The sequence below is a fragment of the Ursus maritimus genome (genome assembly GCF_017311325.1).
Source record: "Ursus maritimus isolate PB19 chromosome X unlocalized genomic scaffold, ASM1731132v1 scaffold_X1, whole genome shotgun sequence".
Lineage (NCBI taxonomy): Eukaryota > Metazoa > Chordata > Mammalia > Carnivora > Ursidae > Ursus > Ursus maritimus.
In genome coordinates this window covers 90,425,656-90,451,901 of record NW_024423319.1, presented here as the reverse complement: position 1 = coordinate 90,451,901, position 26,246 = coordinate 90,425,656, and the positions used below count along the sequence as shown (strand labels likewise).

Here is a 26,246-nt window from a genome sequence, read left to right as displayed (position 1 = left end):
AACCCAAACCTGAACATGGCTCTCTCTTTTCTGACTTTTCTTTCTTCCTCCAGTCCAGTTAGCACGGTGGGCAAGCCAATCCTCATTCCCGCAGGCCTCGTTAATGAACCTGCAGTAGCAAATGTGCCTTGTTATTGCTGGAAACCTGGAAGCAGCACGCTCCCCACCAACGTGCAAATACCACACAGAAAGGTCCCTCTGCCCGCTCCCTCCCTTGTCTCCCTCCAAGCTCTCCGCTCCCTCCTCTCCCGCCTCTCCTGCCTCTCCCGCCTCTCCCAGGGCTGTCCGCTGCTAATGCCTGCAGCCCAAGCTTCCTGGGCTCTGGAGTCCTGCTGGGCAGGCTGTCCAGAGCACACCGCATTCCCCTCCATCTCCCCCTCAAGTCAGCTTTCTCCAGGGCCGACTCAACCCCCAAGGGGAAGGCTGCTAGGGATGAAATGCTAGCACCCACCTGGCCCCCCCACCTGCTCCCACGCCTGCGAAATGCGGCACCTTGAAGAGGGGCCACGGGGGTGGGGGAGGTTGAAGAGGAGATGAAGAAGAGGAGATGAAGAAGAGGAGATGAAGAAGGAATGCTGAGAGCTGTTCAGGCCAAAGTGTGGGGGGTGCTGCCCCAGCCTCAGGCCCCACCCCCACCTCACCCCTGCTCGGTGCTGGCCCCTTGGGCCCTGTAAGTGGGCGCTAATGCGACCAGAGCTAATTCGATTTCCTCACAGGGAGACAGGAATGATTTTTCTCCAGTCCTGGGCTTCTGCTGCATCTATCTGCTGGGATGGGGACGGTTGGTTCTGCCTCATAAGGTCAGATTTTCAGGCTTTTTGGCCTTTTCTTATTCGCTTAACGACAACTTGAGTAACGGAGAGGCCAGGAGAGAGAGTTGGAGAAAAACACGGGCTCCAGGCACAAAGTGGTTTCGTACGGGCCGAACGCAACACGTTTCCGGGGGTGTCCTGATGCCTGTCTCCCGTCGCCTGGTCACCTAGCATGCGCAAAGGCCCCGGAACCCATCAGGGGAGCTACGCCAGCAGCCCTCCTCGCCCAGCTGATGGGAAATCAAATGATGCAGGCAAGTTTTCAGAAGGGAAAAGAAGAAAGAGAGCAAGAAAGACAACATTCGATATCCCCCCCGCTGCGGCGGCTGNCATCACTGTCTGCCAAGCAGAAATTGCCTGCCTTTCTCCAAGCCAGCATTCTGGAGCTGTTTTCTGATTATTTCAATCAGCTTAATAACGTGTACGTTTGAGACAGCTGCCTTGGCGGTGTGGAGACTTCGAGCTTTCTGCTGGCTCTTGCGGAGGCATAATCGTTGCTCCCCAAAGTTCACACGCACCAGGGAAAAGGGGTTTTTTGGATGGATTTCCCAACCCCAAAATATAACCGTCCCGGAATTTGGTTCTAGGTCCAACTGTCTTTTCACATCATCTGGGTGGAGCCGCAGCCCCCACTGCTGGGTGGAGCTGGGGCGCTGGGATGCTCGGCCAGTGTCCTTGCTGACAATAGCAACAGGCTCGCCTGGGTTCTGGTCATTCCTTGTTGGCGGTCCGCAGGCCTCGGGGTGGCAGGCTTCCCCTCGAGGCTTGTTATGTCATGCCAGGCACGTGCGGAGCGGTTGCCAGCAAGGCCATGAACATCTATGAGAGCAGAGAGAAGACAGAGTTTGTTCGACGCTATCCATCGTGGGCAATGGAGCCCAGAAAAATGGGCACAATTCACTGGATTGTGCTTAACTCAAGGTAGCTCTCGAGGTAGCCAAGGTTACAATAAGGCTCCTATCGGGCTAGAAAAAAACATTCAGAATGGCATCGGAGAAAGTTAACCAACGTATTATATAGAAGTACATTTATTAGAATAATAACTCTCCAATTCTGAGGGCCTGTTAGGAGCGGGAGCTCTGCCAGGTGCTTTTGCATACATTACCTCCGCTAATCCTCACAACAAGTAATGCAGATATTACAATCACCAGCTTCATTTCAGAGATCTGGAAAACCTTTCGGTGAGTTAATTTTTTTCTGCAATTGCAAAGGCTCCCTTCTCTGGGCGTATGTGTTTCTAAAACACAGGCAATCCTAAAAAAAACCCTAATATTTTGGTCACGATCTTCAGAAAACAGTGCAAGAAGAGGTCCGTCTTCCCGAATGCCTAACTGATGGGAAGGGGTGGACTAGATGGGAGGCTGCCTTCTGGCTGCAGGGGCATGTGAGCTCTGGCAGAGAGCTGTCCCCCAGGGGCCCCTCACAGCTGTCAGCACTCACCTCCTCACTGGTCAGAGAAGCACTGTCTTTTCTTTCTTTTTTTCTTTCTTTCTTTCTTTTTTTTTTTTTTTTTTTNGGCTATTCTGTCCCCGATTGGAAGTTTCTTCCTAACTCCAATGCACACATGCGCAAGTTGGTTCGTATCTTTCTTCTTGGTTGCAAAACACTATCAGCAACCGAACTGTCCCGAATATTTCCTCGTGCTCATCATCCTGCAGGTTTGCAGAAAATGGGGAGGAGGTTGTCACAGAGCCTGGAGAAGCTGATGCCCACTGCCCACTGCAGGGGGCAGAACGGCAATCAAGCAAGGCATTCATTGAACATCTCTGCGCCGGACCCCACAGAACCCACAAAACCTACCACCCCAGCAGGCAACCATGTGCCGTCCTCACTGAGCGGAGCAGAGCCTTTTTTTCTTTGAGGCGGGGGGGAGGGGTAGAGGGAGACAGAATCCCAAGCAGACTCCTCACTGCGCATGGAGCCTGATGCGGGGCTCGATCCCATGACCCTGAGATCACGACCCGAGCCGAAACCAGGTGCCTAACTGACTGCGCCACCCAGGCGCCCCAGAGCAGAGCCTTTCTAGGGGAAGTCACTAAATGCACAGGGTTACAGAGCTAGGAGACTGATCAGTCCCCTAACCAATACCCAAAGGTGTCTCATCTCCCTCACTGTTGATATCTTATGAGGCCACAAACTTACTTCGATGAAGCAGTCATCACTCAAAACCTCGAGAAACTCCACTTTTAAAGCCACTGCCAGAGGTAATAAACAGATCCCTGAAGAACTACATTTCATTGCCTTAAACTTAGTCTCATGCTTGCCCCCTCCCTTAAAGTATTAGTCCCAGAGTACAGGCAATGTGTCTGGGAGGTGATCCCAGAAAATGCAGTGGAGACAGTGGAGAAAGCGAGAGAAGAAGAGGGGAAGATGGGGGTGGAGGGGCTCCTGGGTGGCTCAGTTGTTTAAGTGTCCAACTCTTAGTTTCAGCTCAGGTCGGGATCTCGGGGTCGTGGGATCGAGAACCCATGTCGGGATCCACACTCAGCACAGAGTCTGCTTGTCCCCCCCTCCCTCTTCCCATCCCCTGCTCACACTCTAAATAAATAAATAAATGAAATCTGAAGAAGAAGAGGAGGAGGAGGAGGAGGAGGGGGAGGGGGAGGAGGAAAAGATGAAAAGAATGCCTTAACGGGGCACCTGGGTGGCACAGCGGTTGAGCGTCTGCCTTTGGCTCAGGGCGTGATCCTGGCATTGTGGGATCGAGCCCCGCATCAGGCTCCTCTGCTATGAGTCTGCTTCTTCCTCTCCCACTCCCCCTGCTTGTGTTCCCTCTCTCGCTGGCTGTCTCTATCTCTGTCAAATAAATAAATAAAATCTTTAAAAAAAAAAAAAGAAAAGAAAAGAATGCCTTAACAAGCTGATTCCTGCTGTGGGCAACTGACCCATTTGGGACCCTCCCAGAGACTGTGCAGAATGCATCTCCGAACTGCCCCACCAAGTAGCAATGAAACAGAGACATTGATCCACTGCCTCCCTTGCCTGGGAGGGCACGCATTCCCCAGCACTCGTGCTGCTGTTATCCCGCCTGCAAGCCACATGGAAGGGCCTTCATCCCTTCCAAGGCCAGACAGCCCCTTCTGGCCGAGACATGCAGGAAGCCATCTGCAGGGACAAGAACTGTCAGCAGGGGCCTCTGGGGTGGGCACCTGCTACAGATCAGAATGACTTTGAACCGTCAGCAAGAGATCAAATCCACCTTCAGAAGGTGAAGATTGCTATCAGCAGAGATCTTTGGGGGAGTAATACTGAAGGTGAAAGTTTATTCGGTGCCCGTCGCGTGCCAGCTGCTGTCCTAAGCACTCTCCAGGCACCGACCCTTGTCTTTCTCACACATCTGTATAAAATAGGCACCATTATTATCTCGCTTGACAGATAAGGAAATAGACTGCCACAAACTTCAAGGCAATTCCACAGACATCTTGGAGCAGTGAACCCATCATTGGAATAAACAGGTGATAGTCTGAAAGAGATAAGGTACATTAATATGTATGTATATAAATAGATGTATATGCAAATGCATTCGGGTGTGTTCGTTCAAAGCAAAAATAGTCTCATCACGTCTACATGAATCAGTGAATACCCAACTGAATTTTGACCACCCTAAAGGCCCTGGGATTTTAGAAGCAGGAGAAGCATGTACCGGAAATACTGAGGAAGGCTTTATGGAAAACTTGGGCCCAGAGCTGCGGATGAAAGGAGAGGAGCCAGCACAAAATAAGTCCTAGGGCAGGATGGAGTAGGGCATGGAGGGACCAGTTCATCTGGCGTATTGGTTAAGATGGCCAAGTACTTCCAACTCTCTGCTCCCCCAACATATGGTAGAATTATATCATCTTGCCCTCCTTTGAAGTTAGGTGTGGCTATTTGACTTGATTTGACCGACGAGATGTTAGCAGAAGTTACTTGTGTCTCTTCTGAGTGGAAGGTTTCAGAACAGGGCGTGATTCACCAGGTTCTCCCTTCCCTTGGAGGTGATCACGAAGCACAAATTATGACGGCCTCTCTGTCCCCTTGGATACCTGGATCACTATGACAAGAAGAGCCTGTCTCCCTGCCGACCTACAGAAAACACGAAGCGTGAGCAAGAAACAACCCTGTGTTGTACCGGGAAGCACTGAGAATTTAGCACTGTTACTACAGCCTATCCTGACCAACATGCCAGGTTATGCTGCCGTAACAAACAGCCCCCAGATCTCCATGGCTCGACAAATATATTTCACGTCCTTGTGAGGTTCACCACAAGGCAATGGATGAAGGAGGAGAGGTGCTCTGCTCCATATGGTCACTCAGGGACTCAGGCTAATGGAGCTTCCACCATCTGGAACATCACCATTGCTCACTGAGCAAGGATTGAGAGAAGCTAGCAGGTCCTACAGGGCCTTCCCGTTGCCTCAATGTAAAAGTATCACACATCACTTCCACATTTATTTTATTCCCCAGTACTGGTGGCCAGCTCTGCCTAACTGCAAAGGGACTGGGAAGTGTGATCTCCCCCACGTCCAGGAAGAGAAGAATTGGCTATTGGCAAACACTAATAATGTCCTCCACACCTGGTTCCAGAATACTGACAAGCAGGGGGCAGTTGGAGGTATGGAGAGTATGAGGGGCACAGGTGAGAAAGGCTTTGGAGAGCCAGAACATGACCCATGAAGTATCAGAGAGCCACTGTAACCATATGAGCCAGGCAGGACATGAAAAAGGTTGACTTAAGTGTCATTAGACCAGCAGTCCAATGCTGGACACGGGTATGAAGGAGCAACTGGAGGTGGGGTGGGGACTGTATGCCTACATTCAAGGAGGTTTGCTGGAAGATTGTTGTATTAATCTAGGCTCATGGTGATAAGGGCTTGGCACCCACTGCTGTCAGAAGAAGAGAGATGAGGAGCAAATCCTGTGACATCTTAAGGAAGAGAAAGCATGGCATATTGGGAGCCCATGCTTTGACATCAGACAGACCAGAATTCAAACCCCACCTCTGACACCTACTAGCTTTTTGAACATGGGCAAAATACATAACTTCTTAGAGCCCCAGTGTTCTTATGTGCAAAATGGGGATAATAACATCACTTACCTTATATAGCTATTGTAAAGATTGGAAGACTAATGATTATGTTTGTAGTTGACAGGAGGTGGTGATGATGGCAGAGATGGTAGGGGGGTAGTGGTGCTGGTGAACCATAAAGGGACTGAGATGAAAGCTGTGGGGAATAAAATGTCTGGAATTAGGGGGCAAGAGAAAGAAGAGGTTCCCACTATGTAAAATGTAGAAGTCATACTCAGAGAACAATGAAATCCAGGATCCTAGAAACCAAAACAAAAAAGAGTATCAGTAAGAAGGCTTTAGCTCAAAGTGGACACAGGAGATATGAACACCCATTAGATTTTACAAGATTAAAATGACTACAGCCTGGTCGTAGTAGGAGCAAGTTAATGGCAAGAGATTAAGAGGGACGAGGCATCTGAGAGGTGGGGCCCCAACAAGTGCAGACCTCCCTTATAAAGAGTTTGGCCACAGTAGGGCCCCCCGCTGGCTCAGTTCGTAGAGCATGTGACACTTGATCTCAGAGTCGTGAGTTTGAGCCCCATGTTGGGCATAGAGTTCACTTTAAAAAAGGAACAAAAGAGGTTGGCCATGGAAGGAAGGAAGAGAAAAGGACCTGTGTCAGTCAGAAATGCTTTTGGCTGCAAGTAACAAGACTTTTTTTTTTTTAAATCAAAGATGTAAGAAAAGAAGTCCATAGAGAGAGAGGAGAAACATTTGTAAAAATGCTTTGCATTCAGAGTTGAAAAGATTAGCCATAGAGAGGCCAAAACACTCAAAAGCTAAAATTAAAAATAAGGCTCTATTTAAAATAGCTCCTTTCTTTTCCTAACAGATCTTTAGAGTGTTTACATTGAAGCACATGCCAATATTTGATGAGGTTGAGCCATTTTTCACAGAGTCCATACAAGCTAAACCCAGCCACCCAGGAGAAAGACTCCATTTCTCAGCGAGGTGTGGTCATGTGACTAAGTTCTGACCAAGGAGACATAAATGGAAGCATGACGTATAGCTTCCAGGAATTTTCCTTAAAAGACCACTGATCTGTGCCTTTTCATCCCTTTCTTTTTAGTCATTCTCTATCCTATCCTTAAACATGGGCGTCATGGCTGCCATCTTGGACCATGGGGCTAAAGGCCCCATTCTTCAGAGGGCAGAGCATGGAGCTTGAAGGATCCCAGGTCCCCAAGGATTTCATGGAGCACAGCAGTCATTCCAGCTCTGGACCACAACCAAAGCACATCTTCCCAGACACAGTCCCCAGAGAGGAGACGACTGGCCTGGATACCCCCCAGTGCATGCTCTGAGACCTACTTAGAGAGACCAGCCTTATCTCTGGGGGTAGCGGTCTCACGGAGGGCCATCTCCAGTCCTCCTGGGCACCACTTTATAGGAGGGGGAAAGTGAGGTCCACACGGCCCTCCGCCTCCTCCTCGGGCTGGAGAAGCCTTAGAAGGAAGGTGCCCGAGCAGCCCTTCAGAGCAGCCTGTGAGACACTTGGCCACGGTATTGGCTGGCCGGCTGGCAGGAGGACAGATTCTGATCTCAGTTGTGCATAGCTAACAAGCAGTGACTTCACATTGGCGAGGCGCGCTGATATGAGTGCTTTCAAGGACAACATGCGTCCTGCTATCTGGAGGTGAAAATCGGAACCAAGAGGAACCACCTCACCGTTTCTAGAGGCAAAGGAAAATCTTTTAGAGGCTGATCCCGTCCCTGTTCTGAAATGGTCTCTCCTCAGCCACACACCAGCCTCGCACCCCATACGAGCTTCTACACCGTTTCCCCTTATGATTCATTCAGCACATCACACCTCCTGCCTGCTTCTGTGGTCATCTTCTGGAGAGGTGTCCTGTCTCCCCCAGGTTCCCCCATAACCCCATTATGAACCCCAGAAGAGCGGAAACCCTGACTTACTCACCTTTGTAAGCTCTTGACATAGCACCATGCCTGGCGGGCAGCATGCGCCCAAAAAAAGGTTTCTGATGAATCGTGACTGCGTAGGATGCAGGGCTCTTTGCTTGCAGATGAGAGGAGGGAGGTCCAAAGAAATCATCTGTGCCAATCCCGTCCTGCCGGGCCAGCCTAACGAAGCCGCCTCTAGTCCACTTCGAAGACCTGCCCTCTTGTCGCCCCCAAAGTTTCAGAGAGGACTTCCGCCAAGCCCTCCTTGGTAAAAAGTGGTGATATGGATTTTTCGGTGACTAGCCTAAATTTCTCCTGTCGCAGTTTGTAACCGCTCCATCTGCTCATACCGTCAGTGTGACAACCCAGGTGCTCACTGCCACCTCCAACCTGGACAGGCATTCAGATGAAATGTACGGCTACAGCAGCTGTACCACCTGTTAAAATATTGAGATGCTTCTGTACCATATAGTAAATAGCCACTGCTCCTGGCCCCCTGCAGGTCCCCGCCCGCCACCCTGCCCACCCTCGGCCACTCGCCTGGAACTCCCGGAGCACAGAGAGCCTCCAGAAGCCCAGATCTCAGAGACAGTGCTGGACGGTGGGTGCCCAGTCGCGGCCCCCCACCCTTCTCTTCCCCGAGCTGCAGAACAGTGACACCAGCGGCCTGTCCGTCCCCTCGGGCATCGATGTGGATCCAAGGGCAGCAGCCCTCAGCCGATGTGATTGGGGATGGGTGCTATGAGCTGTCCACAATGAGAGGAGACGTGAAGTTACTCACCGGGGACAGTTGGGGACCAAATGCCCAGAGAGGGGACATGAGGCCACAGCCTGGTCTGCGAAGCCACCGAAAGCCAGGATGGGGCTGGACTGGATTCAGCTGGACCCAGACCTGAGCAGGACACCGGGGAGAGACCAGGTCCTAGGCTAAGTGTGAGACCAAGGCCAGCCAGGCAAGAGGCAGGCCTCTCTGGGCCACTGGCTCCCTCTCCCAAGCCTGGAAATGCCCAAGGAATGAGAGGGTGGCGTATATTCCAGAAGGCAACCAAAAAGCGATGAGAAACCCCAGGGGAAACCAAAGGTGCCCTTGAAGTGTCTGTCAGGATGGTGGGTGGCCGGAAGCAGAAATGAAAGAAAAAGAAAGAGAGAAGCTTTCGAAATGTAGCTCTCGCGTCCGCCCATCCCCCCAGGCCCTGGGGTTATCACGTCCTGCCCCTCTGTGGCCGAAATCAGTGGCACTGGCCCATGTTCCGGGGTTGTGGGGTACAGTCGGGCAACCAGACCACGAAGCAGACTTCGGAATCAGCTGCGGCGGGAGCAGAAGACACGAGCGCTCAGACTGAGCACAGGGAACATACTGAAAAAGAGAACAGATGATGGGAGTGAACTTAAACCAGAACATGGGGTCATAGGATCAAATTAGGGGGGGAAGGGAGAGGTGAAAGAAGGAGCCCACTTGTTGGCATAAATGTTAGGACACAGGCACAACTAGAGACCAAATGAGTGTGCCTGTTCTGACGCCAGCCGTGGGCCCCCCATATCCCTCCAATCCCTTAGTCATGTTCGCGCATGTCCAGAAGCCAACACGGGGTCCAGCAGCCGGGGGACTGTCCTCAGGCTGCCCGACTCACTTTGCCCTCGCACACAGTTAGAAGTGCCTGGCAATTGGAATTGAGCCCTTAACTGATCATTGGAGCTCTGGGGAGGTAGTAAACATTATGGCCCCCTTGTCCCAGACAAGGGTCAGCTCTGAGAGGTGATCTGCCCAGTCTCCCAGAGGCCCCTGCAGGACTGAGCTCACATACCCTCCTTGGGACTTGGTGTGGTAACACACCCTGGCTCGGGCCCCTTCCCTCTTCATCCCATTTCCCCATGTCCCTGTGTGGTTTCCCTGAAAGCAGGTCCTAACAAATCACTTTCAAATACATCCCGGACCCAGGGTCTTGCCTCTGGGATATCCAACCTAAGACCCAGGGCAACCCTTCTCAGTGAACAAGCCCGCCATCTCTCCCAATGCCCACGCCGGAAACTTTGGAAAGAAGCCACCTAGATCTGGACCCCATTCTCTCTCTCATCCCTACATTCAATCTACCAAATTCCCCTCTCTGAAGCCCCTTCGTGTTTCTGGAATCTTCTCTCTCTCTCTCTCATAGGCACGTCCTCCATAGACTACTGAAACAGCGCCTACCAAGGCTCATCCCTTCCTGTCTTGGCCTCTCCGATCCTTTCAATCCTTTCTCTAGGACAGCCTGAGGGTCCCACTACAGTGGGCGGCGGGAGGCAGGGAGGGGGTGCTCCCTGCCTCCTTAGGCTGAAATCTAGTCTTACACGTGCTTGCAGGACCGCTCCTACCCTGACTCATCACAGCCTTCCAGACCTGAACACCGGACCAAATAGAGCCAGTGAGACCGTTCTCCAGAATGTTTGGACCTAGAATGGAGAAATACGAATCTCTGACTTGGTGGCCGGAGCTGTGAGCTAGAGTTCCCCAAAGCATCAGGCATTATATTCTCTGTCACATGAAGGAACTAGTCTGCGTGAGAGAGAAGAGAGACACTAACGAGCAGAAAGGGGATGGAGAGAAGACGTTCCCAAGTTCCTAGTGTCCCAGACACATCGCTGCGTTGAGTTCTAGAAGACGTCTGTTTCCACGTATATGACGGCAGAACTTCAACTCCGTTTTCCTTTAAGATAGTTTGTATTGAGTTTTGTCCCTTGCAACAAAAGAGACTTGCTTAACCACTAAGCAAACGTCAGAGCTTATCATAAGCACCTGTTTGGTTGGCCCCCTTCAAGTTGACAAGCTCCTGCCCCTATCTTCTCTCCAGTGGAATCAGGGCATCCGAGGCAGTGCTTGGCACGTGTCGGCGCTCGGTGTGTGGGGGGCAGTGGTAGTGGTGCTGGCCGTGGCAGTGAGCGTGACGGCTCCTTGCTGACTGGGCATTTCATCTCTCCAGGGGCTGCCTGATGCAACAGCTCCAGCATCCCATCTAGCGCTCCAGAGGCAGGCAGAGGGGGATGGCGGGGCACGCGCACTGTGACTCGGTCCAGTTTGGTGCCTTAGGAGCCCGAAGGGGGCATCTGACAGCTTGAGCAACATTCCCAGGCAGCTCTGGGGCCTGGTGCAGGGACATGTCGAGTTATGCCCCAGCTGGGGTCTGGCTGAGCCTCACTAGAGGCTCAGGAGTGGGTCTGCTTGCTGTTCAGGGGCTTTTTCATTTCCAGAGCCTGAGGATGAGGGCGTAGCATGAGGGAAAGCCATTACCACGTGGCTCTGGGCGCTTACAGAGAAATGGGCTCCTACTCCCGCAGACCCGCACAGTGACATTTGAAGAGCCACGGACTCCATCCCCAGCTCAACTCAACCCACAAATGTGTCTGGAAAAATGCACATGGCATCTCTTAGAAATGTCAGCTCCTGGTCATAAGCAAGGGTGGGGAATGTGCTGTCACTCCTCGGGGACAGCACAGCCCAGGCGTAGAAACGACAGCCTTTGGACCACGGGTGTTTCCCAAAAGGGATCCGCAAAGGGCAAAGCAGGTTGAGGTACCAAGGTCTGATTTAGATCCACAAAGCCTTCTGTCTCGGCTTCTAGAAGCCAAGCAGACCTGTGACTTTCCCTGTCTTTGTTTATTTTCCTCTCATTTTTTTATACTACTATTACACGTGTGCGGATATTTTATGTTAATTTTTTGAATCTGTATTATCATATCGGCATGGGACTTATTTTTATTTATACAATGCAGCATCTCCACCCAGCTCTGTCCCCTGTCTACCTAGTGCTCCCCCACCCCCACACTATTCATTTCTTGTTTCTCTTCCTGGAGTTAATGTATGCAAATGCAAGCAAATACAAATATGTATATGCTTATTTCTCTCCCCTTTTTACAGAAAAAGGAAACCTACTAGCCACACTGGGCTGCACCTGGCTTTTTTCACTTGATCTACCTTCAGGATTTTTTCCACCCGTACCCAGGGGGATTCTTCCTCCTTTGTTCAGCTCCAGATTATTCCAGCACGCGAATGCCATAGTTTATTTAGCCCGTCCCCTCCTGATGGCCATTTCGGTTGTCTCTATCACAAGCAATGCTATAGTAAGTGGCCATGCACAAATGTCATCGCACACGTGTGGAAGATTGATTGCACTGATAGCACCAAGCCTTTACCTCTTCTCATATCCCTGCCCTTTGACCCTTGACTTTGCTGCTTCTCTCGCTAAAGAGGCACAGTGCATATCCTTGGCCCTTAAACCTGGACTTCACCACCTAACTTGCTTAGCAGACTTGATGCAAACAGAAACTTGAAAAACACAGTAGAGATTTTCACTTCCTCTTTTGTTTCTCTGCAATTGTCGTGCAACATGCCCAGGCCAGCCTGAGAGCAAGCTCGGGCTAGCCTGCTACAGGGTGAAAGCCCGCACGGAGCAGGGCCACGTGGCCCAGCCGAGGCTGTCCTAGACAAGCCAGTCCCCGGCCAATTCGCAGATACTTGAGTGAACTTAGCCAAGATGAGCTGAGTCTAACTCAAATCAGCAGAACCACCCAGCCAACCAAGTAGTGAGAAAAAATAAAGAACTGTGTGGTTCCAAGGCCCTAACATTTGGGATGGTTTGTTACACAGTGTTAGCTAACTGATACAATATCTCTGCATGAATGTTGGACTAACTTATCCTCCCACAAGCCACGTAGGAGAGAACTTGTTTGTACGCAGCTCTACCATCAGAGTATGTTACCACTTTTTTGGATTTTTATCCATCCGCTGGGTGAAAAAGAATATCTCGGTGTAGTTTTCTTTGTGTTTTCCTGTTATGAGTGACAGTGAGCAACACATCATGTGTGTAAAAGCCACATGTACCCCCTTTTCAGTAGTGTTGATATCTTTTGCCTCTATTTCCTATTGGATCACTGTTATTTTTCTTATTGACTTCTAAGAACTTTTTATATACTGGTGAGATTAGCCTGCTGCCTGTGATCACCCTTCCTTGAAACCATATACTCCAGATGAGAAGCCTAATGACAGGCAAAGGAGGGAAACACAGACAGCAGAGACTGAGCACAAGATAACTTTCCCTCAAACGACCAGCAGCTGTCTTGAGCACTTTCTTGGTTCAGGGCTCTAGGTTAGGCATCCCATCGTATTCAGAAAAAAAAAAAACATGACATGGTGCTCAAGGAATGTTCTAGAAATGACTATGGTTAAATCTCCACATTTTTCTACCCATCATCTCTGCCTAAGGGGTGGATTAGGGGAGCAGATATATTCTTCACGGCCCAACCTCCCCAGTCACTGCTCTGATTGGACAGAGCATTCTGCCTGATCAAGGGTTGACCCAATCCATAACCTGGGCTGAACCAGTTAGGTCCTCTTTTGAGACCTTGAACTCGGAGACATAAAATCAGTCAGAGAACAGTGGACCCTGGAGTTATCACACCACTTTGCAGAGCTGGTGTTGCCATTTTGGGCCACCACACGGAACCACGTACAATTAGACAAACCAACCAAGGAAGAACCAGGGTACAGAGACAGAACACAGCAGTCCCCCCGAGACCTTCAGGGAGGAGCAGCCATGGACCCCAACTGAGGGAGAGCCAGACCACAGCCCCGTTTCCAGGTCTCCAGTGCTCTGCTCCAGTCCCCACGGCCCCCAACAGTTTTTCCAGAATTGGGTTCCGTAAGAGACCTTTATATCCTGTTACCAAACCTCCTGTTTCCTGGAACTAAGTTAAGCAGTGTTCTTATTCGTGGGATTACAAGTGTCCTAAGACAAGCAATTTTCCTATCAGCTGAAAAAAAAGAAGAAAGCAGCTTCATGTCACACGGCCTATTTTTGCTTTAAAGCGTTTCATGGTTACCATTGCTTCTCATTTTATGGCTAGAGAAAGTCGAACTGGACAACCCAGGGGCTTGGCCAAGTTTGCCCTGATCACGAAGGACAGAGGCCAGCCATGAGCAAGAGGCGTCTACTGCCAAATGGGCTCCCCTCCCCCGCGCCCCGCCACCACCTTGCTGGCTCTGGGTTGAAGCATTATATAAACACATGCTGAACCTTGGGGCTAACAGCTGAACAGCTGCGTGCTGAACAGCTCCCGGGAAAGGGTGATCCCTACAGGCTAGCGTGGCCAGGCCCTAGACGACCTCTTCGGCTCCCTCCCCACTCCCCCTGCCCAACATTTGGGGATACTTCCCACGGTCACCCATGCTTATTTATGTATACTGGTGCCCTTCCTGGGAGGAGAGCGGGATCACTAAAGGCAAATCAGAGTACTGGTTCCCTAAAGACAGATGCTTGGCCGGCAGGGCCTCTCACCTGGTCCCTATGGAGGACAGGCCACCTCTGCTGGGACGCATGTGACCGTGCATTGCACTCAGGGATCCTTCTACTCACCTACCCTCATCCCTGACCATATTTCTCATTACAAGTGGGGAAAGTGGGATGCTGAGCTAAGTGGCTGGCCACTGCCCTCTCCCACCTGTACCCTCCTTCTCCCAGGAATCAGCAGAGGGGCCCAAAGGTCTCAAGAAGTTTCCCTCCCAGGTAGGACCCTGACCTTGGGCGGGGGCTAAGCTAGGGCTTACAGGGAGAGGCCACAGGGAGGCTGGAACAGCCTCCTTCAAGTAGGACTCCCCACCCCCACCCCACCCTCAAGAACTTGCAGACCTCCCCTGTGGGGGCAAATGGGTGCCCTGAAAGGAATCCACTGTGTCCCTCTGTCCACAGCCACATGGAGGAAAAGAATGAGCTTGCCTAATCCTTCCTAAGCGCCCACCATGCACAAGACGTCCTGTAGGGCACCCGCACCAGTTCTGGAGGCTTCTGGGTGCATTCTCTAAGGGAGGGAGGGGACAGGGCTGGGGCCCAGGGGAGAGGGAGCAGGAAATTACCCTCCTGCCAAGTAGGACGGAAATTGAATTTCTTCCCCTCCCCCGTCTCCTGCCTGCCGCACAGCCCCTCCCAGACGACTCACTTTTTCTCTCTCTCCAATTACAGTTTTAAACATTTAGGGTGTTGCTGTTTTAGTTTTTAAAATTTGTTAGGCTCAATTTATGCCACTTAGTAAAACCTCTTTTCCAAATGAAGCCGAATTAGAACTAAAACACTGCAAGCAATAAAATGTGGGCATTGCATTTGGGTTGGGTTGGCTTTTCGGATTGTTTGTGTAAATGAAGCCGAGGAGAGGCTGCGGGAGCCTGTGTCAGGCCTGGGTGAGGGGAGCGAGTCCCTTGGGTCCCCCCAGGGGTAAGCAGCTGGCCCGGCCACGCCTGCCCTTGCCCTCGGGTCTGCCGGAGCAGGGTCTCGTGCCACTGGGGAAGGGCGAGCCTCAAAACGAGTCGCGCTCTCTCCCTTGGCAATGCCCTCCCCTCCCCGACTCCTTGGGGGAGGGGGGCTGTAGGAGCCACTTCCTGTGCGACAACAGCACCCTGGCAGGCCCCGGGCCTGCCAGCACCAGCGACCCGCTACCACCATGCGGTGTACAATAAATAGCTTGTGAATTGAATTGAACCGGCTGGCACCAAGGGCCCAGTCTGGAAACATCTCCTCCCACCCCCTTGCCCTGCAATGCCTGCACATACGCGCCTAATGTCAATGAGCATCCATCAGGGTAAAGGTGGGGCCCCGAGGCCGAGGCTGAGGAGGGGGAGAGGAGTGGAGGGAGGACAGGAGAAGCTGGAGGAGGAGGAGGAGATCCTGAGTTACTAATCAGGCATCTGGTGTTAGGGGAGGTGGCTGCCAACAGGTCAGAGAAGTTTCTGGCTGATGAGCCAAGGATCTGAGCCTCAAGCTGGGCCTCCCTGGGGCCCTCAGGAGGTCACATCCGGGGCTTCGAAGCTGGCCTCCTCCCTGCCAGCAGGAGAAAGCAGCAAATACCATGAGGACTGAGAGCCCAAGAGGGGACACCGAGGCAGCAACGACGGCCACAATGATGAGACAGTGACTAAGGGCCGGCGTGTGGCTTGCCAAGCGATTTGGGTTGTCCCCATGCCAACAGTAAAGGCCTGGTGTCTGGCAGGAGATGGGGTTCTTGCGTGCACAGGGACACCTTCCGAACGACCCTGGCAGACAGCCGCCATCATCAGGAACGAGCTCGGGAGGAGAGCAGACCTGAGGGGGCACAGGGGCTGGACTCAGGGTTGGGAGTATCTGGGGACGGAGGGCAGAGGGCCCGATAAAGTAGAGTAGAATAAAATTCATGCTGAGGGCCAGGGTGGAAGGGGTGGGTCGCCCCCAATGAAGAAGTCTATTACGTTTGGGATAATCTCTCCACGCAAGTGGAAATAAAGTACAATCAGTGGAGGAAACTTCGGGAACAATTTAAAGGAAAGTGGACAAAACCCCCAGAGACAATAATAAAATGGCATGTGGAGTCCTGCCGGTCCCTGGGATGGAATCCACGACCCAAAGGTGTAGGTTACCCTCTGTGGCAGGCAGGGTTCCCTGAAAATGCTCTGAGATGGAGTTTCAGGGGCAGGATGTTTGGGAGAGATCGATCCCTCAGAGGAAGGAGGGGAAAGCAGGACTGGGCAGGTTGGGGGGGGGTGGCAGTTGAAATGCAGTCCTGGCAGGGTTTCAACTAACCTGACGGACAGAGCTCCGGAGGAAGCGGTGTCCAGCACAGTGGCCTGCCAGGAGCCAAAGCGGCCGGGCCTGCGTCAGGACGGGGCCCCGCCAGATAGGGGCTGCCCAGGAAAGCATGGCCTGGGGTAAGGTGCCTCAGCAGCTGAGGCCGACCCTGAAGGGGCTGACAGCGGGAGGCCGTCCGGGGACTGCTGAGCCCACAGCGGGGGACTGTGAGGTCTTCCTCGAAGGGACATCTGGGGGCCACATCTCCCTGTGTCTGCCACATCCTCTCCCCTCCCTTCGTGTCTAAGCTCCTGGCACATCTGGACACATAAATAAATCTCTTTCTTTTCCTCTGGGCCTCGTCGCCCCCCTCACAGCTCCCCCAGAGGCTGATGCCTGTCTGGAAGCCGGTCTGACTCTAGCCCAGCTTGGTGTTTTTGATTTACTCACTTCTCCCTGGCCTATGGATGAGAATTCTGGACTGATTCCTTCGCCGTGATTTCCTGCTACGTTCCGGCCCGGCCTCCTGGTAACCAGCGGCCATCCCAGCTGGCGACGGCAGGGAACCCTAATACCGCAGCTCGTTTGGGCTTTAGCGTTGGTTCTCCAGGGCTGGTCCTTAGGCTCCCCTGTGCTGCCCGCCAGGGCACTGGGCGGCCCAGGACAAGCCTCGGATGAAGTCAACCTCAGTTACGTACGACAAGAACCAATCAGGCCCACAAGACTCCCACTGCTCGGTGTATCAGCTGTGGCAAAGGTGGTCCTCCCCGGCCTCGAGCTCTGTCCGCTTCCTTCCCCAGCTCGCCAGTAACCAGCTGTCACTCAGTCATATAGCTTCGCCTCCCAAGAACCCAGAGCTCTGGCTCCACGTCTGAGTCTCGTTATTGGAGTGACTGACATAGTCTCCAGATACCTGCCTGCTTCCTGACTGGCCTAGGCTGTTCCGAAGCACCATTTCTCTCTCTGGACGAACGCTAAGGGCCTGGAAGAGGACAAGAACTGGTCTGGGGACAGGTGGGGATGAGCTAAACCTTCTGGGCAAACCCCAGCCCCGATTTCCCTTCCTGACCTCTGTCCTCCCTTCCCTGTTTGCAGGTCTGGCGCCCAGCCAGGGTGACACAATGATCACAGAGGAGGAGGTGAACTGGGGACGGACGAGCGAAGCCAGGGGCAGCTTCCAGCTTCCCAGGAAGTGGGAAGAAAGGCCTGCTCTAATAGAAACTGGGGGAACAGAATGGGAGGGTGTGGCGGCCAGAAGCACATCCGAGCACATAAAAGCAACCAGCCAACCCCGGCTCTACCCCCGTGGTCTCACGCTCCTGCCGGGGGCGTGGTCTTGGTTGGAAATGCCCAGTCTCCCCTTGCTTGTAACTTGGGTCAGCAAGAAGCAGGGGGCTTCTGGGGGTGGAATCCTGGAAGAGGCCTCCTACAGACCCACTTAACCCCCATTACATTCATTCCCTAATATACTTTTCACCTTCAGCAAACAGTGCAAATTTGAATTTTTTAGTCACTGATCAAATATTTACCCTGTGAGCTGCCAGTCTGCTGAGCTTGACTTCTACAATTCTCCACAATTTTTTTTTTAATTCTCCACGTTTGTATTAGATGAATTAGCATTTTATGGTTGGGCCACTGGTTTAGGACTCAAAGGTGAGAGGCGGAAGACCAGAGGTAGCAGCCCAAGCATTCTCTGCAAAGAATGGGTTCGGTTCCGTCTGTGTGTTCGTGTAAGTGACAGATCTCCCAAACAACTCTTACGATCTTTTTAAAAACCTTGTTTTGGAAAATACAGAAGCTAATTGCTTCTCAAGAACAACTTTCTGTACTTCTCCTCCGTACGACATACATCTTCAAAATCTGTTACCTGGGAAAGAGGATTCAAGGTTCATCCCATTTGTTTGTTTGTTTGTTTGTTTTTTAAAAAATTTTATTTATTTATTCGACAGAGATAGAGACAGCCAGCAAGAGAAGGAACACAAGCAGGGGGAGTGAGAGGAAGAAGCAGGCTCATAGCAGAAGAGCCTGATGTGGGGCTCGATCCCATAACGTCAGGATCACACCCTGAGCCGAAGGCAGACGCTTAACCGCTGTGCCACCCAGGTGCCCCTGTTTGTTTGTTTTTAATTCCCTTGTTTAAAGCAATCTCTACCCCCAAGGTAGGACTCGAACTCATGACCCCGAGATCAAGAGTCACAGGCTCCACGCACTGAGCCAGCCGGGTGCCCCTCATTTCATTGTTTGCCATACAAACTTGGGCAGATCGGGTCATCTCTCCAAGCCTCAGTTTCCTTATCAGCACAATGGGTAGGACAACATTGCCCCCATCGGAAGGTGTTTGCAAAAGTCAAAAGAAATGTTGGCCGTGACCACACTGTAAAGTGCAAGGCCCTAAATGGAGAGCTGCATACGAGCAGATACTAATCTGTTGTGAAGTGTAGCCCCCAAATCCTCTGATACTTTTCCCACCAAGAATCGGGGTCTAAAAAAAAAAAAAAAAGAATTGGGGTCTATGTCCCTTCCCATTGAATCGGAGTGGGCTTGTGACTACTTCGATCGATAGAGTACGGCACGTGTGACACTGGGTGACCTCCGAGGCTGGGTCAGAAAAAGCTGTGGAGCTCCCACCTGGCTATCTTGAGGTACTCACTGCAGGGGAAGCCGGTTACCACATAGGACATCCAGCTACCGGAGACTGCCCTGCTGGGGGTCACACATAGATGCTCCGGGCCATGGCCCATGGCCTCCAAGGTGCCAAACACGTGAGAGAAGCATCTAGACTCAGCCCATCCGTCCCCGGATGCCATGAGGAGTAAAAGAGTCGCCCAGCGGAGCCCAGCCTAAATTCGGAGCCGCAGATCTGCAGGCATAATGAAATGCTTGTTTTTTACGACACTAAGTTTGGGTCCTGTGTTACACAGCAGTAGTACCTGGAATAAAACCTGCCTTTAGTAAGTTCCCCCAAGAGATCACACCCTTCCCATCTCTTGTTTTGTTTCCTTGTCCCTATTTGACTCGAACAGACAGGGTGCGGTGGGAGGGTGTGGAACGACAACCTGCCCAAGCATCCATGGAGGAATGGAAGGCTTGAACCCGGAGTCCTGCTGCTCAGACCCCCGCTCCTCCCACAGGACCGAGCTGCCAGGATGTCAAGGAGAAAGGCTATCCTCATGGGTTCTGACCTCCTGTAAAAGAATTACTAGAAAACTCCGAATTACCACGCAATAAAGTAAATGGGTGTCGCGGAAAACCACAAACAGCCCGTCATCTACGATTCATTTTTTTCTTGATTTGGGAGTGCTGGGGCTTTTGTCCTTCCCACTTGAAGTGTGGGCTTCTCCTACAATGCAAAAAAAAAAAAAAAAAAAAAAAAAAAGACAAGCAAGTGAGAGGAAGGAGGAGGAGGTGGGGAAGGAGGAGAAGGAGAACAGGCTAGCCTTCCTCCAACCTAAGCGAGCCAGCAGTGACCTGCCAGGGATCTTAAAAATACCCTGCTTCAGAGGATCCGGAAAGTGAGCACCCCGCACCTGGAAAACAGGTTGCTGGCTACACAGAGGTTTCCAAGCCTGGATCCCGTTTACACTTGCCGAAGCGCAGGCTTCTAATTCCAGCCGCTCATGAAAAGGCACGTAGGTCCTCTGTGACGTCAAATCGCTCTTTCAACTGAGCATAATTTCTTTCAATGATGGGCTTGGAGGGGTTTCAGCGACGGTGGGTTTTTTTTTTTTTAATGAATCATAAACATGCAGATCAGATTTAGTGTTATGACTGGGGTGCGCAGAGCGTCCCTGTTAATTCTTGCTAAGCGCTGACAGCAGGATCAACCCCCAAACAGCACAGGCAAATACACCATCCCAGCCCCGGGGGCTTAGAGACTGCATAATTACAGACGACGCGAGGTAGTCATTATCATCACCGGAACATTTCAGCCCAGGCACAGCACCCCCCGATCCAGAGAGCCCCCTGGTGTGCCCGCCAGCTTGGGTCCCAGCTGGGGGGGAGCTCACTCCCCATCCCTAGACCAGAGCGCGGGTAGAGGTCACCCAGAGCCCAGGGTCCCCGCTCCCCCAGCCCCGCAGGCTTGCACTCCGTGGCAGTGGAAGCTTGCGGGGAAATGGTGCTGAGTCTGAGCTGGAAGGGAAGGGGTGCAGGGCTGTGCAGAATGCATGCCAGATTTTGCTAAATGCCGAACAGCTGAACAAGTCCCCAGGGCTGAGGAAAGAGCGTTCTCCTTCCCTGCGAGCCACTCCACTCACTCGCTTCGTGTCTCTCATCAAAGGCTGGGGGGCGGGCGGTGTGGGGTGGCTGGAAGTCAAGAGCATTCGGCTGGGATGCCCTGTCACCGTGCGTGCCCTGGGATGGCCCCGGGCGGGCAGCGGGAGTCACCCCCGCTCGGCTGTTTTCACAGCACTCAATAAGGGCATCGTAAAACCCGCATCTGGATTTTCTTCTCCATCTTTCCTCCAAAAGGTTTAAAGGGAAAACCAGACTCCTGGGGTCTGTCGAACTCTACCGGGCTCTCCTTGCAGGTTCTCTGCCAACCTGCCAATAGTTCGTGAACCACAACCGCATGCAAGAGATGGAGTTGGAGCTAAGGAGGATAGCAAACAGCCCGCCTCAAGACCCGGAGGACGGGAAGGTGATTTAAGATCTTTCCATGGGCTGTTTTCTGGCATAGGAATGCCAAGAATCACCCGTGGTTACCCAGTGTTCCAGAGCACCTGCTCTGTGCCGGGAGCTGCACAGACACCGGGAGCTGGGCGTGCCCTCCGCCCACTCTGCAGATATGGAAACTGAGACCCTGGCCCTCCGCTCAAAGGCACACAACTCATGAGGCTCCAAGAGTGAATGGAGTCCTGTTCTTTCTGACGCTGAAGCCGGACCCTTTAGATCGGCGGTCCTTACCCTGGGCTGCTCCCCAGAATCCCCGGAGAGCTTCCAGAAACCCTCATGCCCATGCCACGCTCCGGACCAAACAAGTCTGAATTCCTGGGGCTGCGACGGAGGCATCAGTCCTCCCTAAAGCCCCCAAGGTGATTCCAATGTGCAGTAAGTCGGGGTGGAGAGCCAGGGCTTTGGACCGCTATGGTAACCTTTCTTTCTCTTACTTTCCTTCATTCCAACAAATACGCATCGAGTCCCATGAAATGCCAGGCAGAGCACTAGGTGTTCATTAAAGGAGCTACCTTCCCTCTAAAGCAGTGGTCTCAAGTGTGTGTGTGTGTGTGTGTGTGTGTGTCCCACAGATAATCACCCAGAGAAGAAAGGTGCGTAGCAATGGAAGCCTAGCTCAGCCCCAAGCCTAACCAAGGAGGGAGCTCTTGCGCTGGTCCTGCTGCACCCTTCGAGCCACGGTGCGGGCTCCGCCAGCCCAAGGGTCCCCCTCTCCTTTGTGAGGGACAGAGAGAGGGTGGGAGCACCCTGCTTCCTACTGTTCAGTCCTCCCTCCTGGAAGCCAGGCAACAGGGCTACAAATCAATTGTTTTCAAACTCAGGGGTGCTTTGATGGGCACGTGCTTCTTGCATTTTGCATTCAAAGGAACGCCAAGCTTCTATGTCAAGTGAGATACCCTGAATTTTCTGGGGCAGCCAGCAGAATTTATTTTTTTAATCTTTGAGATGTAACTCGTAGGGCAAACGCCAAGCCCGCCCTTAAGGAACACCAGGGAAGAATGGGTTGTTTCAAAGACAGGAACGCGCAGGCTAAGCTCACCCCCTGGAAACTCGAAGATTTAAAAACAAACGTGCACCTGTTTTTAAGCAAACCATGTCTAAAGTGCATTACACATTTCCCTGTTTCCTTGGAGGGCGCTGACACAGTTGAAGTTGTCTTGGGGGCCCAATCACTCGGGACATGGACAACTGTGTCATGCTGAAAGACAAGGCAGCCTTCTGCGCCAACGTGCCCCTTCGCTAGATGGCCCCACCCTGCTGTCCCCCTTGAGCTCTTGTTTCTGGTTTGTTCCCGTCTCATCTTTTGCTCAGATGTGGACAATAAATCCTTCCTCCTGCTTGCGATACCCCAGAGGCGTCTCAGTCTATGTCCCCAAGGAAACTCACTACCTTTCCCTCCAGCTTGCCCCTTCTCCTCTTGTGTTTCTGACCCAGGTGAATGGCCCCCCAAGCTCACCCAGCCATCGATGTCAAAACAAAAACAAAAACAAAAGCAGGAGTTGCAAGGAATTCCGGAGTCATCGAGGTTGTTAAAATAGTTTGTGAAATAAGAGTAAACAGGCTCCCATGAAAAAAGGATCGGAACACTTCCCTGGTGTACCATCAGTGGACTTTAGAGCAGGGAATTCCTAACGTATTTTGGCTCTTCCAGATTGTTCCAGATACCTGAGATTGCTAAATCAAGTAACTTCTAGATAAGCAAGGTGTCACGGTTCGCAGTTTTTGTTTGTTCGTTTCCTTTTGTGCAAGGCCTCAATGTTGTATCATTCCAGAAATAGGCTATCCTTCAGACGCTTGATGGGAGCTCTTGACTTCTCTCCTCTTCTCCGTTCCCCTATTACACATTCCCCCAAAGGGCCAAAACTCCAAGTGGGAAAGAGCAGCTGCTGGACCAGGAGTGACGTGAAATGAGGACCAGGCCTCCTTCTGTCCCCTTCTCTTTTTCTTTTCCTCCTCTCTGAGACTACCCCTCCACCCCTACCCCACCCACAGCCCCACCTGCCTCGTGCACCAGTCAAAACCAAGGCGGGGGAGGAGGGGCGCCTGGGTTTCTCAGTCGGTTAAGCGCTGAGCATCCAACTCTTGGTTTCAGCTCAGGTTGTGATCTCAGGGTCCTGGGATCGAGACCCACATCAGGCTCGATGCTGGGCGGGGAGTCTGCTTGAGGAATCTTTTCCTTTCCCTCTGCCCCTCACCCCTCTCTCTCTGAATTACGTGAATAAATCTTAAAAAAATAAAATAAAATGAAATGCAAAAAAAAAAACAAACAAGGCAGGGGGAGTGCTGCCCTGAAATAAGAGTTCGGCCTCGCAAATGAGACTTAACTACAGTTCCAGAAGGGGGTGAAACTCTCAGACGGGGGCAGAGGAGGGCACCCTGGCAGACGGCATTTGGGGACTGCCTCAGAAACAGAATTTGGTCAGTGTACCTGGAGCAGACCAGGGGCAGCCAGGCCAAACTCAGAAAAATCGATGCATAAGTCAGATGCCAACACAGTCATTGGCAACGGGCGTATTCCTTTCCCCAGGGACAGGAAAGCCCACGTTCGCCTCTGAGCTATCCTCTTTGAGGCTCCTGGGAATCAGAGGCAGGGTGCTGCAGGTGTATCGTGGAAAGGAGAACTGGAGGTCACGGTCAGTGTCTCAGCCTGGGCTGCACTGGAGAATTCCCGCTGGCGGTGGTGTTAGACCTCCGGACTCCATGCAGACCACTCCCTGCCGTTTACGCAATCTACCAGACCGGGCACAATATGACAGCTACGCAAGACCTTCCCTTGTGTCCCCAGGACAACAGCTGGACATCACAGGAGGGCCGGGCTGTCCCAGCTGTCGGCGGGCCTGCTCTTTGGCGAGCATGAAGGGAAAGGGCTTGGGACAGTGAGGAGGGGGACCCCGGCCTGCAGAGGAGTTCTCATTCGCCCAAGCTCTGTGGTTCTGCAGTTCCTCACCAAAGGCCCCAGTAAACTGACTCCAAGCGTTGCTTGTAAAGTAAGTCCCTCCGGCCTTCCCACCAGCTTCCAGGAGCCGATCTGAGATTCTGGGTTCTTGGGACAAGCCTGGAAGGAGACGGTGTGGTGTTCTCCACCAGACACCGGCCCCGCTTCTCCAGAGCGCCAGCTCTGCCCCACTGCTCACGGCTGTCCTGCCACATCCCTGGCCGGGGGAGCCCTCCTTGACCTTGTGGGAACCACCCGGGGGACCGGCCTGGCAGAACGGCTCCCCCATAGCCTCCTAGCCACCCTCCCGGGCAGCTTGGCCGAGCTGTCTCTTTGGCTAACACGGGAGCTTTGGAATGAGACAGGGAGAGAAAGACATGAGCGGTGGGGGTGGGGACCTTTCTCGGAGCTTATTAAAAATCTTTTGTGTGCCATAGAATGAGTCCAGTCTTGTCGGCCCTGCTCCCCCAGCACTTAACTTTTTCAGGCCTGATGAGCACAAACGCTTCAGCTAGTCCAGGAAACCAAAGGCCCTCCTCGGCCTTCCACTGTGTGTGCATTCCCTTTATGTGGCCTTCATAATTAGGCAGTGGCCCGACCCCATGGCCCGAGGTGTCTGCTCCGGCTCTCCACAGCCCTGTCGCGTCTCAGGGGGCCCACGTGCCGTGCCAGCCTGGAAGGACAGTCTGGAAGGAAAGCCCGTTGTCAAACAAATCATCCTTCTGGGAACACAAAGCTGCGGGGACCCTCGGGCTGCTGCTGACACTCGGGCCAGAGGCATCAGAGAGTCGCGTTCCTGTGTGGCGCTGAAGCCCCAAGTTCGGAGACAGAAAGCTGGCTGGTGGCCAGCGGCAGCGGGCACCTTATCTAAACCAAGGGAGAGGACGCCGAGCGCAACGTTGTCGCGGGCGCACAACAGGCTTAGCCCGGGAAAGGGCTGCGTGGACGCTGCGTGGGTGGTTTCGTGTTGCGATTGCCATGCTGTTGGGTTGTTGTTTTCCCCCTTCGGGGGCTGTTGTTTTTCTTTTTTATCTATTCAGTTTTGTCTTGTTCAACAGCCGGGTGCTTGGCAGGGCCCAGCGGCAATACCCAGCCGGCCCTTTGCAGAGCAAGCGGCCCCGTCCACTTGACCACCCGGCACGCAAATGCCCGGCTCGTCTCTGATGGCCCACACCAGGTTATTTCCTTACCCTGCCTGTCTGGCCTCACATCTTTCCCATGCACGTTCCCCCCTCCCCAACCCCCCCAGGTGCTTTTGACTTCCCTCCTGCCCTTAAAATGCCAGTAAACGCCCTGTCCAACCCAGAGCTGGGAGGAGCTCAGCGTGCACGTTTTCAGGACCTTTGCTCTGGGGGATGTCCTTCCCCCCACCCCACCACCCCCCACCCCCCGTTCAGCTTTTGACCCGAAGGAAGGGGACGACCTCTCCACTGTGAGAATCACTCTCTTTCGCTGGAAGCCGTAGTTACCAATGATAGCCTCACCGGGCGCGCCCTCAAAGGGTCCGCTGTATACCCCCCCCATGCTCCCGCCCACAAGGGTCGGGCACACACGACTCAGAGGGGACACAGCTGGCCCGGGTCAGCGAGTGGAGGCCACAGCCTGGGCCACCCCTGCAGGCTCATCCGTGTCCCGGAACCCTGCTCATGTTCTGGAACTGGGCCTTTCATTCTTTCTTAATCCTTTACGCAGTTTGTGTGTGTGTGTGTGTGTGCGCGCGCGCTTGCGCTTGTGTGTGTATATATGGGTGTGTGTGCGCGTCTCTTTGAAATCATCGGAAAAATAAAAAAATAAAATAAAAGGGCTTTCACGGTTAAGCCTGACCCAGTGCAACGCAGAATATATTATTTCTTTCAGAGCGTGGACAGCAGCTCCACACGTGAAACACAGATCAAACACGGCCCACAGAAACAATGGGAGGAAGCATACCCGGAGTGAATCGATTCCTTGATCCTGCCATACCAAAAAATTAAAGAGGGGCACTCCTGGGGTTTGTAGCCCAGATCCGCCTCCAGCCACAGCCGACTCGCCCTGTGCTGCAATCTCTTGCGCTACCTCCCTTTTTCTGGGTCTGAAACGTAGAACAGAGTAGGCGGTGCTGAGTTCTGCAGGCCCAGCTGGCTTTTAAAGGAAAATTCAGTACCTCCGTCCCTTCGCCCTCGACACACGTTCATGTTCTCTTTTCCCCAGAACTAAACAGTAAACAGGACAGACTCCGCCGCCGCAACAGGACAAGAGAAGGGAAAGGCAGAAAAGACCCTGTCAGGCATCAGGAAACATTCTTAAAGCAAAAAAAAAAAAAAAAAAAAAAAAAA

General features: G+C 52.6%; 1 long non-coding RNA gene across 6 annotated transcripts in view; it reads right to left on the bottom strand.

Moving 5' to 3' along the window:
* Window positions 1-1,178: 1,178 nt before the first annotated feature.
* Window positions 1,179-26,246, bottom strand: part of LOC103668238 — a 26,827-nt gene continuing 1,759 nt past the window's right edge. The window contains exons 2-7 of one of the 6 annotated variants that reach the window (XR_005835506.1): window positions 8,543-9,118; window positions 7,778-8,198; window positions 5,887-6,013; window positions 4,456-4,874; window positions 4,167-4,275; window positions 3,562-3,608 (exon numbers count right to left, since the gene is read on the bottom strand). This is a non-coding gene — a long non-coding RNA (uncharacterized LOC103668238). The other 5 variants (XR_005835502.1, XR_005835505.1, XR_005835503.1 and 2 more) reach the window with 5 other exon arrangements.